The following is a 20,181-nucleotide window of genomic DNA, read 5'->3' as shown; positions in this document are numbered from 1 at the left end:
AATTGCTGAAAGAAAATACATCTGGATATCAATTACCTTACCAATAAATAATGTTTCAGTCCTCTGAAGAATAAAAAATCTAAAGATAAATAAAAACTATCAAAGAAGGTAGCAGATCATGTCCTAAATATTTTTATAATACTCTGTCCTATGTGCCTTGCCAGGAGATTGGAAACCTCACTGTACCCAATAATTATGACAGAAAAGGAAGGAAGGAAGGGAAGGGAAGGGGAGGAGAGGGGAGGGGAGGGGAGGGGAGGAAAAGGAAAAGGAAAAGGAAAGGGAAAAGAGAAAAAAGAAAAAGAGAAGGCATACTTCTGAGCTCAAAATGAAGATTGAATATATCTAGTGAAACTCACCAAGTTGTAAAGATTCATCTAAGAGGAATGCAGAATTTTCCAAAGGCATCTTACACTGTGACAAAATCAGCTTCTAAGTTTCAGCAGCTTTACAGGAAAAACAAAAAACAAAAAACAAAATCTGTAAAACAAGGGCAGCTGTGGAAATAATGTTAACCAAATTCTAAGTAACAATACCGCCAGTATTTTTTCCCATCCACATATACAGCATTAATTGGGGCTTCCTATGTACCAGGAATAGGGGATGCAGCAATGAACATGTCAGATTCCATCAATTCCTCCAGGAGCTCAGTCTGTAGGCCAACTCCAAATGGGATGAAAGGCTTTAAGAATCATGATGGTGTGAAGGGAAAGCATGGCAGAGATACAAACCAGGCTAGTGCAAACTGGTTAGGAAAGGTTTCCTAAAAAAGAGGCAATTAATGCAAGCATGAGTAGGGTCTGACCAAATAAAGCAAGAGGGGAGGGGAGAGAAAGAACATGTTTCATTAGAAGGGAATGGCATGTTCAAAGGGCCAGATGTAGGAGAGGATATAGCATTTGTGTGCAAGTAAAAGAAATCTAGTATGGCTGCTCAGAGTTGATGAGAAGGTCATTCTCTGAGATGAGATGCACAAGGGAGGAAAGTAAGAAGTGAAGCAACTTGCCCTGCGTCACTCAGTCACACAGGGCTAACAGGCAGAGACCATTTTAAACTCTCACCACTTGACTGCAATATATTAGCCATTCTGAAGCTCTTCCCAGTCCCCTAGCCTCAAGGGTCTTAGAGGTTGACCCCTGGGAAGGAAGGTGAGTCAAAGTCCTGTGGAGGATGATCCTTTCAGGGGGCTTTTGCAAAGGCCTGAGGGAAAACTGCCAGCCTCCCTATGAATGGATGAATTGATCAACTGACCATCAGGGGCCCTCCTGCAAAATGATGGGGAAGAAGTCAGTTTCAGCACCATTCTTAGTTACAAATTAATAGTTGCCAAGCATTTTACTATGTGTGAAGTCCAGTTCTAAGTGCTTTACATGTATTAACTAATTCAATCCTCACAACATCCCTATGAGGTAGGTGCTTTTATAAGCCTTTATTTCCAGTATGGTTTTATGAAATAGCCCAATCATGGTCATTAATTTTTATTAACAATTAAAATTATCAGAAATGTTAATGATACTTCTTACCACAATATTAAAAGCATTTTAATTACCGTTAAATCAGAAAAGTACTATTTTAAAGATTAATTAACAAAAACAAAAGACTTTACAACATTACTTTGGTTATTTCTCTGTTAGGGAAAGAGGTGGAAATTTTGTTTCATGCTCATTCATTCACTTGCTATGATAGGTTCTAACATACCCAATGATTAGGGGAAAAACACATCAAATTCCTGCCCTCATGGAGTTTTAGTCATTGAAATACAATTAATTGGCAATTATGTTTTTGTAATATATCCTAAGTTTTTTGAATGAATGAAGAATCAACAACCATACAGACAAAATCTGATGCACAGAGGAAAATTGAAACCTGAGGGGAGTGGACTGTGAATAAAAAATATATATACATGTTAAAGGAGGAAGAGGAAGAATAAAAAACTGCTCCACTAAAAAAGGGAACCCGCGGGCTTCCCTGGTGGCGCAGTGGTTGAGAGTGCGCCTGCTGATGCAGGGGACATGGGTTCGTGCCCCGGTCCAGGAGGATCCCACATGCCGCGGAGCGGCTGGGCCCGTGAGCCATGGCCGTTGAGCCTGCACGTCCAGAGCCTGTGCTCCGTAACGGGAGAGGCCACAACAGTGAGAGGCCCGTGTATCGCAAAAAAAAAAGGGAACCCTCATGCACTGTTGGTGGGAATGTAAATTGGTGCAGCCATTATGGAAAACAGTATAGAGGTTCCTCCAAAAACTGAAAATAGAACTACAATATGATCCAGCAATTCCACTTCTGGGTATCTATCCAAAGAAAACAAAAACACTAATTTGAAAAGATGTATGTATCCCTATGTTCACTGCAGCATTATTTACAATACCCAAGATACAGAAGCAACCTAAGTGTCCTTCAATAGATAAACAGATAACAAAGATGTGGTGTATACACAAAACACACACACACACATACACACACACATGAATCATACTCTACCATAAAAAAGAATTAAATCCTGCCATTTACAACAACGTGGATGGACCTTGAGGATATCATGCTAAGTGAAGTAAGTCAGACAAAAAGAAAAAAAAATGGTTATGAAGAACCTAGGGGCAGGACAAGAATAAAGACGCAGATGTAGAGAATGGACTTGAGGACACAGGGAGTGGAAAGGGTAAGCTGGGACAAAGTGAGAGAGTAGCATGGACATATATACACGACCAAATGTAAAATAGATAGCTAGTGGGAAGCAGCCGCATAGCACAGGGAGATCAGCTTGGTGCTTTGTGACCACCTAGAGGGGTGGGATGGGGAGGGTGGGAGCGAGATGCAGGAGGGAGGAGATGTGGGGATATATGTATATGTATAGCTGATTCACTTTGTTATGGGGCAGAAAGTAACGCACCATTGTGGAGCAATTATACTGCAATAAAGATGTTAAAAATAATAATAATAATAATACCAATACTGAATTATTTCACTCATATGAGGAATCCAAAAAACAAGAAAAATAAACAAATGAAACAGAACAGAAAAAGACTCAGATAGAGAGCACAAACTGCTGGGAGAAGAGAACGACGGATGAAACAGGTGAAGGGGATTAAGTGGTATAAAACTTCCAGCTATAAACTAAGTCAAGGGAATGTAATGGGAATACAGTCAGTAATACAGTAACAACTTTGTATAGTGACAGAAGGTAAGTGGACTTGTTCTGATTATTTCATAACGTATAAAAATATCTCATCACCACGTTGTATACCTGAAACTAATGTTGTATGTCAAGTATAACAATTAAAAAAAAAAATCTGTTCCACTGAGGAACACACTCGTGAAGAATGAAAAAGAGAGAAGATAGCACAGCAAAGTACCGGTAATCAGCCCACAATGATGAAGGTCCTTAAGGGACTCAAAACAGTTATAAAGATAAAAAGCAGATGAATATTACACAGTAGAGGATTCAAGACTATAATCTAGTGAAGAAAGATTATACCTTAATCCAGCAGTCTTCACACTAGGGACCAGATGGTTTTAGGGAATCAGTTTCCAAATCCCTCATGTCTATAATTACCAACCAGCTACTAGAACTAATATCAAGGTCAGAGCATCATACTGCTTTCTCCTTTCCTACAGTGTATTTTATATCTTCCTTCTTCCAGTTCCAGTTCAAAAGAGAAAGATGTATCTCTTACACATCTAAAATTCACTACAATGTATTTCCCTGTAGAAACATCCAGAACACCAAAGGAATAATTTTAAATATTGATATCAAGGGAGTATCCTCTAATAGAAGTACCATATATCCAAGGTGGTCTTGTTTTTCCCTGTCCCATACACCTCTGTTAAGAACAATACATGACATTAAAAAGCAGATATTCTGGCCTGGCCCCAATGCACTGTTAAAACTGCAGGATGTGAGAATTAAAAAAACCTTCTGATTAAGAAGCTCACCTGAGAGAGAATCCAATGAAAACAGTGATGATAAATATTGAAGACAGCTAGAACTTAGTTCATCCGGGTTAAAAGCTTGTGGCCACACTCCTTACATAATTTATATAGAATTATTTAGAACTCAAGATCTGGGAAGCATCTTAAATTAGAATTCAAGATCTGTACTTTCACCATTCTCAGAGAAATGAGAAAGAAATTAGTACATTCTATCAATCACCTGTGTCTTGTGTCTGTGACGTGAAGATATTTTACATGATTTCAAAGAGATGAAAAGACCCCTTACTTCAGTTAACATCATATCTTCAAGTAAACGTAACACACACCAAAGTTAAGTTAATGTTTTATATTTTCTTGAACATTTATGGAGAAACATTTTTATTAACTTTTATGAAAAGAATACTGCACACAGTAAATCCATATTTTTTTTAAAAACTGGGACAAGTCTTTACACTGTCACATTCCACCGATTTCTCTGCTTGTTTTTCATTCCTATATGGACATATTACATATAGATTAGTTTAGCAGGAATATACTGTAAATCCTACTATAAATGATATGCTTAACAAAAGCATAAGTGTTTTGTAAACTTCACACTTATTAGTGACCCAACATCTTTTCTTTTTACTATTAATTTCTACGGAAACCAGTCTCATTCTAACATATACATAATATTCATCTATGGATACATAAATTCCATGAAAAGAAAAGTACCCTCTGAAAAGATACATTTACATTTAGTAATTGTTTAATAATAAAATCAATAATACATTTATGTTATACTTGTAGTAATTATAATTCCAAAAAAAGTTTTTCTGTTAACACTTAGACCATTATGGTCATAGTAAACATTCTGAATTTCAATTTCTATTCATATTTTTGATGCCCAGAAGCATTCTTCAAGTATTGAAAGAAAGGAACTGCCAACCCAGATTTCTATATCCAGACAAAATATCCTTCAGGAAAGAGAGGGAGATTAAAATATCCACAAATGACAGAAAACCAAGAGAATTTGTCATCAGTAGACGTGCCCTAAAAAAAGGAATGACTATAGGAAGTTCTTCTCAACAGAAAGGAAATGATAAAAGAAGGAATACTGGAAAATCAGGAGGGAAAAACTGGAAAGAGGAAGAATATGGGTAGATACAATAGCCTTTTTCTTCTCCTAAGTCTTCTATATTATTTTTGATGATTTAAACAAAAATTATTAACACTGTGTGATACGGTTCTCAATATATAGAGAGCAAATATAAAAGGCAATCACATTAGAAATGGAGGGGGTGGGTAAAGGGAGTTAACCAGTAGGCTGTAATAAGTTACCTATACATAAAGTACCTAGAACAACCACAAAAAAGCTATCCAAAGAGATACAATCGAAACATTATAAATAAATCAGGATGGAATCCTAAAGTGTTCAACTAACCCACAGGCTTCTTTTTTGCTCTCCCACTACCACTGAAAAAGGAGCTGAGTTAATGCACAAGATACTCTATCCCCAGGCAAGACAGGAGTGGAACAAGTTTGAGGACATTGATGAGTCACATACTCTAAAGGCAGAATTTTCAAAGCATTTATAATATCAGTTTTGGCATTACACTCATGCACTGCTGGTGGGAGTAGAAATAGGTGCTGACTTATGGAGGACAATATATCAATATATTAACAAAATTATAAATGTTCCTACACTTTGGTCCAGCAATACAGGGGTTATAACAAGCATTTTTTAAAATGAAATGAAATAGAAAAAAAAGTCAAAGTACAGGACACCTAGTAATGGTTAGGATATTTCCTGAAACTGTTGTTTCAGGTATGTGTTTATTGAGTGTGTGGGTACTGGGTCACAACATAAAACATATTTCTTACTATAGGCTGTGGTCAAAGAAATTTGGAAGCCACTGTTACACCTCAAAAAGAGAGCCTGAGGCATAGGGACAAACTGACACTTTGGAAAGGGAGGGTTCAATGCCTGGATATGAATAAGTGAAAGGGAAGAAAGACATATAAGGAGACAAAGCAAACCCAAGGTAGTACGTTACCCAGTTACGCAGAGCCATGAGAAACATGGCCTCTTTGGGGTGAATGCAGAGGAGATGAGGAAGGGAGAAGAATTTATCTGACTGGGACCAAAGAAGAGACAGAAGCAATCCATCAAAGTTTGTCCCCCAGAGTGTGAATTCCTAAAAGGAATTTCTTGCTTTCCTCAATGACACTGTTTTCTTTTTTTTTTTTTACTTTTTATTTTATATTGGAGTATAGTTGATTAACAATGTTGCATTAGTTTCAGGTGTACAACAAAGTGATTCAGTTATACATATATATGTATCTATTCTTTTTCAAATTTTTTTCCCAATTAGGTTGTTACAGAATATTGAGCAGAGTTCCTTGTGCTACACAGTAGGTCCTTGTTGGTTATCCATTTTAAATATAACAGTGTGTACATGTCAATTCCAAATTCCCCAACTATCCCTCTCCCCTCTACTTCCCCCCTGGTAACCATAAGTTCATTCTCTAAGTCTGTGAGTCTGTTCCTATTTTGTAAGTTCATTTGTACAATTTTTTTTTAGATTCCACATATAAACAATATCACACAGTATTTTTCTTTCTCTGACTTACTTCACTCAGTACAACAATCTCTAGGTCCATCCATGTTGCTGCAAATGTCATTATTTCATTCTTTTTAATGGCTGAGTAATATTCCATTATATATATACCACTTCTTCTTTATCCATTCATCTGTTGCTGGACACTTAGGTTGCTTCCATGTCTTGGCTATTGTAAACAGCATTGCAATGAACATTGGGGTACATGTATCCTTTCAGACCATGTTTTCCTCCAGGTATTATGCCCAGGAGTGGGATTGCATGATTATATGGTAGCTCTATTTTTAGTTTCTTAGGAACTGCCATACTGTCCTTCATAGTGACCGCACCAATTTACACTGCCACCAACAGTGTAGGAGGGTTCCCTTCTCTCCACACACTCTCCAGCATTTTCTGTTTGTGAATTTTTTGATGATAGCCATTTTGACTGGTGTGAGATGATATCTCATTGCAGTTTGGATGTGCATTAACAATGTTGAACATCTTTTCATGTGCCTCCTGGTCGTCTGTATGTCTTCTATGGAGAAATGTCTATTTAGGTCTTCTGTCCAGTTTTTGATTACATTGTTTTTTTTTTGATACTGAGCTGCAAAACCTGTTTGTAAACTTTGGAAACTAATCCCTTGTCAGTCACACTATTTGCAAATATTTTCTCCCATTCTGTGGGTTATCTTTTTGTTTTGTTTATGGTTTTCTTCGTGGTGCAAAAGCTTTTGAGTTTAATTAGGTCCCATTCTTTTGTTTTTATTTCCATTACTCTGGGAGATGGACTGAAAAAGATATTGCTGTGATTTATGTCAGAGAGTGTTCTGCCTATGTTTTCCTCTAAGAGTTTTATAGTGTCCAGTCTCACATTTAGGTCTTTAATCCATTTTGAGTTTATTTTTGTGTATGGTATTAGAGAATGTTCTAATTTCATTTTTTTTACATGTAGCTGTCCAGTTTTCACAGCACCATTTATTGAAGAGACTTGTCTTTCCTCCATTGTATAGTCTTGCCTTCTCTGTGAGAGATTAATTGACCAGAGGTCCATGGGTTTATTTCTGGGCTTTCTATCCTGTTCCATTGATCTATATTTCTATTTTTGTGCCAGTACCATACTGTTTTGATGACTATGGCTTTGTAGTATAAACTGTAAAAAAACACAAACACGTGGAGGCTACTAAACAATATGCTACTAAACAACCAATGGATTACTGAAGAAATCAAAAAGGAAATCAAAAAATAGCTAGAGACAAATGAAAATGAAAGCACAATTATCCAAAACCTATGCAATGCAGAAAAAGCAGTTCTAAGAGGGAGGTTTATAGCAATACAATCTTACCCCAGGAAACAAGAAAAGTCTCAAATAAACAACCTAACTTTACATCTAAAGCAAAGAGAGAAAGAACAAGCAAAACCTAAAGTTAGTAGAAGGAAAGAAATCATACAGACCAGAGCAGAAATAAATGAAACAGAGACAAAGATAACAATAGCAAAGATCAATGAAACTAAAAGCTGATTCTTTGAAAAGATAAACAAAATTGATAAACCTTTGGCTAGACTCATTAAGAAAAAAAAGGGAGAAGACTGAAATCAATAAAATTAGAAATGAAAAAGGAGAAGTTACACCTGACACTACAGAAATAAGAAGAATCATAAGAGACTACTACAAGCAACTGTATGCCAATAAAACGAACAACCTGGAAGAAATGACAAATTCTTAGAAGGTACGATCTCCCAAGACTGAACCAGGAAGAAACAGAAAAAATGGACAGACCAATCACAAGTATTGAAGTTGAAACTGTGAGTAAAAACTCCCAACAAACAAGAGTCCAGGACCAGATGGCTTCACGGGTGAATTCTATCAAACATTTACAGAAGAGCTAACACCTATCCTTCTGAAACTGTTCCAAAAAAACTGCAGAGGAAGGAAAACTCTCACACTCTATGAGGCCACCATCACCCTGATACCAAAACCAGACAAAGACACCACAAAAAAAGGAAATTACAGGCCAATATCACTAATGGACATAGATGCAAGTATCCTCAACAAAGTACTAGCAATCTGAATCCAGCAATACATTAAAAGGATCATACACCATGATCAAGTGGGATTTATCCCAGGGAAGCAAGGATTTTTCAGTATGCACAAATCAATCAATGTGATACACCACATCAACAAACTGAAGAACAAAAACCATATGATCAGGGGCTTCCCTGGTGGCACAGTGGTTGAGAGTCTGCCTGCCGATGCAGGGGACATGGGTTTGTGCCCCGGTCCAGGAAGATCCCACATGCCGCAGAGCGGCTGGGCCTGTGAGCCATGGCCGCTGAGCCTGCGCATCCAGAGCCTGTGCTCCGCAACGGGAGAGGCCACAACAGTGAGAGGCCCGCGTACCGCAAAAAAAAAAAAAAACACCATATGATCTCACTAGATGCAGGAAAAGCTTTTGACAAAGTTCAACACCCATTTATGACAAAAACTCTCCAGAAAGTGGACACATGGGGAACATGCCTCAACATAATAAAGGCCATATACGACAAACCTACAGCTAACATGATACCCAATGGTTAAAAGCATTCCCTCTAAGATCAGAAACAAGACAAGGATGATGTCCCCTCTTGCCACTTTTATTCAACATAGTTTTGGAAGTCCTAGCTATGGCAATCAGAGAAGAAGAAATAGAAGGAATCCAAACTGGAAAAGAAGAAGTTAAACTGTCACTGTTTGCAGATGACATGATACTGTACATAGAAAATCCTGAAGATGCTACAAAAAAGACTACTAGAGCTCATCAATGAATTTGGTAAAGCTGCAGGTTACAAAATTAATACATAGAAATCTGTTGTATTTCTATACACTAACAACGAAAGATCAGAAAGAGAAATTCAAGAAACAATCCCATTTACCATCACACCAAAAAGAATAAAATACCTACAAATAAACCTACCTAAGGAGACAAAAGACCTGTACTCTGAAAAGTATAAGACACTGATGAAAGAAATCAAAGACGACTCAAACAGATGGAAATAAATACCATGTTCTTGGATTGGAAGAATCAATATTTTCAAAATGACTACACTACCCAAGGCAGTCTACAGATTCAATGCAATCCCTATCAAATCAGCAATTTTTCACAGAACTAGAACAAAAAAATCTTTAAATTTTTATGGAGACACAAAAGACCCCAAATAGCCAAAGCAATCTTGAGAAAGAAAAACGAAGCTGGAGGAATCTGGCTCCCTGACTTCAGACTCAATGACACCATTTTCTTTGCTTACTTTTTTAAGGTAAATTTTAAATAATGCATGTGGCTTCATTTGTGGTTCACATTATATTTCTATTGGATAATGCAAGTGTAGAGCCTGGAGTGCTGCAATTTCTCTTTGCACTCAGCAGCTGATTTGTCAAAGAGATGTGAAACATCTTCTGCTGTGATTTTTCTTCTCTTTGCCATTATGGGCAGAAATGAAAGTTTCTGAATTCTCAACTGTGTTCAATGAAAACTAAAAGCAGCCTACAAAAATAGTGTCTCCAGGCTTCTTTAATAACTTCTTGAAAGATGATGCAATAACTTGGGCAATACAAAAATCAGACTGAAAAACATGATGCAATAGCGACAAACTTTTCCATATTCTATGACCCTTCTACACGATTCCATTATTCTTCTATTTTCATGTTATCTTTTAAGGAAAGATAGCAATAACTGGTGAGTCATGATAAAAGAAATCTTAAAATGTTGAAACACACAATGTTTAAAGGTAAGAGAATATAATTAATGAAAGACAGAGATTTATTCAATTTTTTTAAAGTACATTTTGTTTTGTTCTTTAGGAGACCTCAAAGAATAATAATCATGAAATACTAGTTCTTATAAATAGTTGGAATGCTTAAAAAATCAAAAAGTCTAGAATTAAATCCAATGGATACTGATGGTATGCTAAGGGTTAATCAAAAATTGGTAAGTAAAAGGTAATTGATAAAGCATTTTTCTTGGCTGTCTTATCAAACTATATTTGAAGGTAACCAAAGAGACCTAATTGGTGAGGGGTAGTCCTTCAAAGAATTTTAGCTAATAAGAACAAAAAGAAATTACATAAATAGATGGGCAACAATCATCAATGGATTTTAAAGCCATGAGGAGAAAAAGTGATAGTGAATTGCACAACAGATCATGCTGTCACCAAATGAGTGCAACTGATCAACCTTACCATCTCCAAAAGTGAGACAGACATTATGTACCTCCCAATGTAATGAAATATGTATTACATAGTACTACTTATAAAATGTTCTTGTGTAAAAGAGTCATGCTGGAATCTATCAAACCTTTATATCATATATTCTTAACAGTAGCAATGTCACACCCAGGGGTGAAAAATATCTTCAACAGTAGTATATTAAAATGGTTTCTTGCCCTCCAAAGCACAGTGCTATATCTATTCTTGGGTTTCAGAGAGCAGACAATAAAGGAAAAAAAATGTCTAAAAAGGGCCTTTAAAGGAGTAAAAGAAAAAGAAAAAAGAAAAAAAAGGTTGAGAAACAGTGCTTTAGATCAAACTTTCATTTTAAATACAGAAAAGGAATAAGTAAAATGACATCAGGAAGAAGCAATCAGATAAATCTAGAATGTGAAATATTATACAGAACAACTGACCTAGTTTCTTCAACATGGAGGGAAAAAAGGGAAAAGCGGGTGGGGGGTTGTCAACTGTCCTAAATTTTAAAAAGACTCAGAGCCTTGAGTTTCAGAAATATTTACATTTACATTTAGAAATATTTACAATGAATTATATGTGGAATATGCTTCAAATAGCTTTAGGAGAGGGTACATGGGTGAGGGTATGGACGAAACAAGACAGGTTCTGAGTTGATAGTTATTAAAGCTGGGTGATCAGTAGATTATTCTTATCTGTATACTGTTGTATATGTTTTCCATTACAACAAAGTATGTGTTATTTGAGGAAGATTTTTCATCGTTAAGAAATTGGAGCATTACTGTGTAATACCCTGTGGCAAACATTTTCTATCAAAGGTGATCTACAAACTGATATCACTCTTCTTCCAAATAAATTGTATTCTTAAAAAAAAAGGACTCAAGGGCTTCCCTGGTGGTGCAGTGGTTGGAAGTCCGCCTGCTGACGCAGGGGACGTGGGTTCGTGCCCCAGTCTGGGAGGATCCCGCGTGCCGCGGAGCGGCTGGGTCCGTGTGCCATGGCTGCTGGGCCTGCGCGTCCAGAGCCTGTGCTCCGCGAAGGGAGAGGCCACAATGGTGAGAGGCCCACGTACCGCCAAAAAAAAAAAAAAAAGAACTCAAGAAACATTACAACCAATTGTTAATACCTCATTTGAATCCTGATTCAGACAATATCAAAAAGTATTTTTGAAACAATTGAAAAAATCTGAATAAGGACTATGCATTATATGATATTAAGAAATTATGGTTAATTTGGCTAGATGTAGTAATGATATTGAGTTTATGTAAGAAAATATCCTTATTTTTTAAAGAAACATAGAATTACTTAGGGGTGAAGTGACAATTTCTTTCCTTCTCTTCCCTCCCTCCCTTCCTTCCTTTCAAGAAAACCTGGAGAATTAAAGAGATAATGATGACAAACACTCAGTTTTGCCTCTCTTCCCTTTGGAAAGCCTACTGCTAAGACAGCACAGAAGAACAAAAAGTAATATCTATAAAACAATGAAAACAATGGAGAAGGAAGTTATGAAGAGATGAAATGATACAGTAGATTTCTGGAGAGAAGAAAGCAGATCCAAGTGCATTAACAGGTTAAGCACATGCAAAATTCACACATAAAGGGACTACAGTGGAGTTCTGAGTCAACTGTCCTAAGACTCTAGGCTCTAGAGTTAGCAGGTACAGAGGCTGAATACAAGTGACCTAGGAAAAAGCTTTACCTGTTCTCCTTTCTCTGTACCCCTTCCCTGGCTAAGCAAGGCCCAGCATCACCCCTAGGCCCCAAACTGCACCACTCTTTTCTAAAGAAATCCAGCAGAAATTTAGCAAACTGCTCAGAAAGAAACTATATGGATGTTAGTGTCCACAGAGCTCATGTCAATATGACAACCAGAAAGCTCCTGAAAATAGCAATAGGTTCCCTGCTCTTAGGCTCTAAACCTAAACTTGCCAGCAGACAAGACACTCCATCTATGTACAAAGAATTACCAACCAGTCTTTTCAAACAGAGATGGCAATTGGAAAAAAAATCCACCTATACAATGAGAAAAAAACCCCACCGTAGCTACCTAAAATAATCAAGATAATCCTGTAGCAATATACATGAATCAACAATAATAATTTCTAGTCATATGAGGAAAAACCGCAGCTAGAAAAAGACTAAAATAAATAAGTAGATCAACTAACCCCAGAAGACTCATACATTATTCAGGGTACAGAAGAAAAGGATAAAAAACAAAATATCTTTAAGATACTCCTAAAGACACTGCATTCAATACAACAAAAACAGAATGCTACATATTTAACAAACAATGACACAGATTTTACTACACCAAGAACTGTTGTAAATGCTTTACAAATATGAACTCCTTTGCCCACAAAGTAGTTATTATCCTCATTTTATAGTTCAGAAACTGAGCACAGAGAGGTTAAATAACTTACCCAAGGTCACATGGTTATTAAGTGGTGGAGCTGGGATCTTAACTCACACAGTCTGGCAGTCTAGTTCCATTGTATATGCTTTTAACTACTATACCATTTTGCCTCTTGAAATGATATGAACAAAAAGTAAGCAAAGTTACTGGAATACTTACAATCTGGTTACAGACATTCACAGAAAAGTAGGAACATATAGTTGAAGAAATCTGTCAGAATATAGAATAAAAAGGCAATGACAGAAAACATGAGAAGAGATAAAAGACATAAGGATCAAACCAGAAAGCCAAAATTCTGCTGGTGAGCATTCCAAAGTGGGAGAACATAGAAAACCAAAAACTATTACCAAAAAAATAATGGAGAACATTTCCCATACCTGGAGGGAGACATCTGCATTTCAACTGAAAGGGCCTACCTACCCCAGAGAGTTCAGATAGAATAATAAGAACAACTCATACCTAGACATCTAACTATAAAATTCCAGAACTACAAAGACAAAGGTAAGATACTAAAGCTTCCAAAGACAAGGGGAAAGGGTCATTAAAAAGTAACAAGACTCAAGAGTAGCACCAGACTTCCTACCATCTTGATCTAAACACAACAGAGCAAAACCCATAAATTCTAAAGGAATTTAATCTGAATCTAAATTTCTACACCCAGACAAACTATCAAGCAATTATGAACGAGGCGAAAATGCCATGTTCAGGCATGCAAGAATGTTTACATCTTAAGTACCCTGTATACTGAAGTTAATTTAGAATATACTCCATCAAAAAGGAGAATGCCATAAAAGACAAAGATGCGATATCTAAGAAACAGTAAGTCTAACCCAGAAATGCAGTGAAGGGAGTATCTCAGAATGACAGAAATACAGCAGGCTTCCAACCCATGAAGACTGAAGGAGAAAGCAGGACAACTCTAAAAGGGATGTCTCCAGGAAAACCAGGGATTCCATCTAACAAATAACAGATATTGTGATTCAAGCAGGAAACATTTTGACCAAGGAGAAAAAGGCAATTACAGACTGTAGGGGGGAAAGATGAACAATATTAAGCAAACTAATCAGAATATAAAGTCAGAATATAAGGCAAACTAGTGGCATGACTGTGAAAAAAACTTATGAGCTGTAAGTAAAGATAACCAACCTTACCTTGATATCACATATTTTATGAGTTCCATTATTATAACTTTGTACCCATGGAAAATAAATAGCTCAGTGATTAACTGTAATTTATTTTGTTCAGCTTTTAGAATCAACCTACCAAAAAGACTGAATGTCTTAAATCTCATTACATAACAGAACGTAAATGTTATGTGATCAACCTGGTCAAACACAAAAGAAAAGGTAAAATGGAAGTGAAGGAGTAGAAAAGACAAGATGGAGAAATGGATAAAGGCCTTACTATCCTTATCTTACACAGTAGGGATTTAAAATATAATGTCTAAGAAACATTTTATTTACAGTTGCAAAGATACTAATAAAAGAACTAATTACAATGTTTCAAACTTTGGGATGAAGAGATATGATTAATAACAGCATAAGTGAATTAAATCCTCATCTTAGAAGAATCAAGAGAATAATTTAAAGTCAATTAATCAAGAAATAAAAGATCCCAACAAAGAAAAGTCTGGGACCAGATGGCTTCATGGGAAAATTCTCCAAAACATTTAAAGAAGAATTAACACCAATCCTCCTCGAACTCTTCCAAATAATTAAATAGGATGGAATATTTCCAACTAATTTCATGATGCCAGCATTATCCTGATAGAAAAACCAGAAAAAGACACAACAAGAAAACTACAGACTATAATATTCCTGATGAATAATGATGCAAAAATCCTCAACAAAATACTAACAAGCCAAATTCAATAGCACATTAAATAGATTATATACCATGATCAGGTGGAATGCAAGGATGATTCAAAACATGAAAATCAATCAGTGTCATATACCACATTAACAGAATGAAGGGGAAGGAAATATCACCTCAATTGATGAAGAAAAAGCATCTGACAAAATTAAACACTCTTTCATAATAAAAACACTAAACTAGAAACAGAAGTAAACCACCTCAACATAATAAAAGCCATATATGAAATGGTTACAGCTAACATCATACTCAACAATGAAAACTGAAAGCTTTTCCAAGATTATGGACAAATCAAGGATGCCTACTCACATCACTTATATTCAACATTGTGCTCAAAGTCCTAGCTAAAGCAATTAGGCAAGAAAAAAAGAAGTCATCCAAATATGGAAGGAAGAAGCAAAAAACTACCTCTGTTCACAGATTACATATGCAGAAAATATCTATTCAGTAATAATTGATATGTTTTTTTATCTTTCGTTCTAGTAATGTGGTGTACACATTTATTGATTTGTGTATACGGAACCATCCCTGCATCCCAGGGATAAAACTAACTTGATCATGGTGTCTGATTCTTTTAATGTGCTGCTGAATTCAGTTTACTAGTAGAGTTTGTTGATAATTTTTGCACCTATATTCCTCAAGGATTTTGGCCTGTAGTTTTCTTTTCTTGTAGTATGCTAATCTGGCTTTGGTATCAAGTGTTCCTTCTTCTTCAATTTTTTGGAAGGATTGGTGTTAAGTATTCTTTAAATGTTTGGTAGAACGTTTCACCAGTGAAACCAACTGGTCCTGGCTCTTCTTTGCTGCAAGGCTTTTGGTTACTGTTTCAATCTCCTTATCCATTATTGGTCTGTTCAAATTTTCTACTTCTTCATGATTCAGTCTTGGTAGGTTGTATGTTCCTAGGAATTTATCTATTTCTTCTAGATTAAGCAATTTGTTGGCATGATTGTTCATAGTAGTCTCGTATTTTCCTTTGTATTTCTGTTGTGTCAGTTGTAATGTCTCCTCTTTCATTTCTGATTAAAAAAATTTTTTTATACAGCAGGCTTTTATTAGTTATCTATTTTATACATATTGGTGTATATATGTCAGTCCCAATCTCCCAATTCATCCCACCACCACCCCCTGCCACTTTCCCCCCTTGGTGTCCATACGTTTGTTCTCTACATCTGTTTCTGATTTTGAGTCTTCTTTTTTCCTTAATCCAGGTAAAGATTTGTCAATGTAATCTTCTCAAAAAAAAAAGGACAAAAAACAGCCATTAGTTTCATTTATCTTTTATATTGTTTTCCTGCTCTCTTTCATTTATTTCTGTGCTAATCTTTGTTATTTCCTTCCTTCTGCTAACTCCTTTAAATGTTTTGGAGTATTTTCCTGTGAAGCCATCTGGTCCCAGGCTTTTCCCTTCTAGTTCCTTGAGGTGTAGTTAGGTTGCTTACTTGTGATCTTCCCCCCCCACCGAATCTAGATATTTATTGCTATGAAATTCCCTCTTAAACTGCTTTTGCCGCATACCATCTGTTTTGCTATATTTCCATTTTTGTTTGTTTCAAGGTATTTTTAAATTTCCCTTTTGATTTCTTCTTTAACTGACTGGCTGTTTAGGAGTGTGTTATTTAATTTCCACACACTTGTTAATTTTTCAATTTTCCTCTTATTGATTTCAAGTTTAACACCATTGTATGGAAAAGATAGGTGGTACAATACCAATCTTCTTATGTTTGCTAAGGCTTGTTTTGTGACCTAACATATGATCTGTCCTGGAGAATTTCCATGTACACTTGAGAATACGTATTCTGCTGCTGTTGGGTGGAATGTTCTGTATATGTGTTAGGTCTATTTGGTCTAAGGTATATTTCACGTCCAGGAATGTTTTCCTTCATTCTTCTAGATGACCTATCCATTGCTGAAAGTGGGGGTACTGAGGTCCCCCACTGTTACTTAATTGTTGTCAATTTCTCCCTTAAGATCTGTTCATATTTGCTTAATATTTTTAGGTGCTCCAATGTTGGGTGCATATATATCTGCAATTGTTATATCCTCTTGATGAATCAATCCCTTTTTCATTGTATAATGACAGTCTTCGCCCCTTGTTATCGTCTTTGATTTAAAGTCTATTTTGTCTAAGGTTAGCTACCCCTGCTTTCTTTGGTTTCCATTCACATGGAATATCTTTTTCCATTCCTTCCCTTTGAGCCTACGTGTATCCTTAAGGTGAAATGAGTTTCTTATAGGCAGCATATAGTTGATCTTGCTTTTTAATCCAGGCAGCTACTCCATGAGTTTTGACTAGAAAATTTTATCCATTTACATTTAAAGTAATTATTGATAGGTAAGAACTTTCTCATGCCATTTTATTAAATGTTTTCTGCCTGTTTTGTAGTTCCCTTGTTCCTTTCACCATCTTGTGATGTCTTTCTTTGTGAACTGATGATTTTCCATAGTGGTATGCTTTGACTCCCTTCTCTTTATCTTTTGTCTATCTACTGCAGGTTTTGTTTTATGATTATCATGAGGCTTATATAAAACATCTTCTAGCTATAACAGTCTACTTTAAGCTAACAACTTAGATCATATACAAGAACTCTAATCTTTTACTTTATGCTTTTGATGTCACAATTTACCTCTTTTAATATTGTGCATCCATTAACAAATTACTGTAGCTATAGTTACCTTTTTTAATATTTATTTGGCTGTGTTGGGTCTGAGTTGCAGCATGTGGGATCTTCCTCGTGGCACGCAGGATCTTTAGTTGCAACATGTGGGATCTTTAGTTGCGGCATGTGGGATCTTTAGTTGAGGCATGTGAACTCTTAGTTGCAGCATGTGGGATCTAGTTCCCTGACCAGGGATTGAACCTGGGCCCCTTGTATTGGGAGCGTGGAGTCTTAGCCACTGGGCCACCAGGGAAGTCCCGTAGCTATAGTTACTTTTAACACAGTTGTCCTTTAAACCTTTATATTAGAGTTAAGTGATTAACTTAACCACCATGTTACTCTCAATACTCTCATAATATCTAATATTCTGAATTTGATTATATACTTAACTTTACCAGTATGTTTTATATGTCCATATGTTTTCATGTTACTAATTAGCATCCTTTGCTTTCAGCTTGAAGAACTCCTTTCACCATTTCTCATAAGGCAGATCTAGTAGTGATGAATACCCTCAGATTTTGTTTGGGAAAGTATCTCTCCTTCATGTATATAAAACAACTTTGCTGGGTAAAGTATTCTTGATTGGCAGTTTTCTTATTTCAGCACTTTGAATATATCACCCCCCGTACTCCTGGTCTGCAAAGTTTCTGCTGATAATTCTGCTGATAGCCTTATGGGGGGTTCCCTTATATGGGAAGAATTTTTTTTATCTTCCTGCTTTTAAAATGTGCTGAATTTTACAGAGTTGTATTATAACATGTCTTGGAGAAGATCATTTTCAGTTGAAATTTTGGGGTGATCTATTAGCTTCAACCCTCATGAACTTGGATATCCGTATCTCTCCCCAGATTTGGGAACTTCTCAGCCATTATTTCTTTAAATTAGCTTTATGCTTCTTTCTCCCTCTCTTCTCTTCTGGGATTCCAATAACAAGTAGATTGTTTCTTTTAATGGCATTCCATTATTTATACAGGCTTTCTTCACGCTTTCTCATTCTCTTTTCTTTTCGTTTCTCTGATTGGATGGTTTCAAATGACCTGTCTCCTCATCCATTATTTCTTTCTTCTGCTTGGTCAAATCTGCAGTTGAAGATTTCTAAGAAATCTTCAGTTCAGTAATTGTATTCTTCAACTCTAGGATTTCTGTTTTTTTTACTAATGGTTTCCATTTCTTTGTTCAACTTCTGATTTTGTTCACTCATTGTTTTCCTACTTTCATTTACTTCTATGTATTCCTTTAACTGTTCAGTAAATTTCTTCAAGAGGATTATTCTCAATTCTTTGCCAGACAGTTCATAGATCTCCTTCCTTTAGGGGCAGTCATTGGAATTTTGTTAGTTTCCTTTGATGGTGTCATGTTTCCCTGATGATTCATGATCCTTGTGGCTTACACTGGAGTCTGCACATTTGAGAAAATGGGCACCTCTTCTAGTCTTTACAACATGCTTCAGCAGGCAAAGTCCTTCACCAGTCAGCCCATCCAGAGATTCTGGGTGACACATAAGGTGGTTTCCACAGCAAGTTTACTGCTGGAGCCATGGGGTGGGCAGGTGTGGTGTCTGGGTCAACAGGTGGGCAGGCCAGATGCTTGCCTATTCAGGGACCATTCTGGTGCCTGGGTACAAGAGGGAGGACCTGATTCAGGGCCCACAGAAGCCGGGCTGGAGTCTAGTTCCACATGGGCCAGACTTGAGCTGGGGTGTGTCAGGGACCTGTGGTCATGGTAGTTGGCCAGGTGCTGAGCCCAGCTGGGAGTCTGCATCCACAGGCATTGATTTGGAACCAGGGGCCACAGAGGCAGTTGGTGCTGGGATGTGCCATAACCTGGGTTCATGGGAAACTGCCAGTAGCCTGGTGCTATGGAAGATGCCCAGGGTCATGGAAGGCAGCTGGTGCTGAGGTGAGTCAGGAGCCTGCTGAGGGCCTGGTGCCACAGTAGTTGACCAGCACCGAAGTAACCCTGTAGCCTGGGTCCACAGGAGCTGGCTAGTGCTACAATGGATCAGGGGACTGGGTTTGTTGGATTCTCATGACCTGGAGCTGAGGAGTCACAGGAGCTGCCTGGGGCCACTGGAGCTGACAGACACTAGGTAGAGATGGGACCTGGGTTTGCAGGAGCAAAATTGATGTTTTGGCAAGGGATGAGTGTTAGGAATCCCTATGCTGCCAATTTGGTCTGATGATGAAATCTCACATACTACTGCTAATCTTTAATAATTAAAGATTTTAGAAACTTAAAAATAAAGTTTTGAACATATGGTTTAAATCTTACTACTTAAATAAAATGTGTTTGACCAACTAAAGTTGTCAGAGCATTAATTTTCTTAAGTGGATGATTAGTAGACTATTATGAGTGAGAACTCTCAACTGGCACAAACCAGAGAATTTACACTTGGGCAGCTAAGTTATAATGTGGAATATCACTCCCACTTACAGTTTAGTATTCCAGTGGTGTGAAAGTTAATCTCAAACTCCTTAAGGAGCTTAGAATCTAACTGGATTATATACAACTA

The 20,181-nt window shown here is 36.8% G+C and overlaps 1 protein-coding gene across 15 annotated transcripts in view; it reads right to left on the bottom strand.

Annotated features, from left to right (window-relative positions):
- The window catches only part of CLOCK (clock circadian regulator), a 138,319-nt gene that overhangs the window by 98,256 nt on the left and 19,882 nt on the right, over nt 1-20,181 (bottom strand). For 14 of the 15 annotated variants that reach the window (XM_060109526.1, XM_060109568.1, XM_060109577.1 and 11 more), the window contains one exon: nt 360-446. The gene's annotated coding sequence lies outside the window, so the exon portion shown is untranslated. Of the gene's footprint in view, nt 1-359; nt 447-1,061; nt 1,266-20,181 lie in introns of all 15 variants that reach the window. The other variant, XM_060109554.1, reaches the window with a different exon arrangement.

This window comes from Mesoplodon densirostris, chromosome 1 (genome assembly GCF_025265405.1).
Source record: "Mesoplodon densirostris isolate mMesDen1 chromosome 1, mMesDen1 primary haplotype, whole genome shotgun sequence".
Lineage (NCBI taxonomy): Eukaryota > Metazoa > Chordata > Mammalia > Artiodactyla > Ziphiidae > Mesoplodon > Mesoplodon densirostris.
This window is presented reverse-complemented; position numbering and strand designations above follow the sequence as displayed.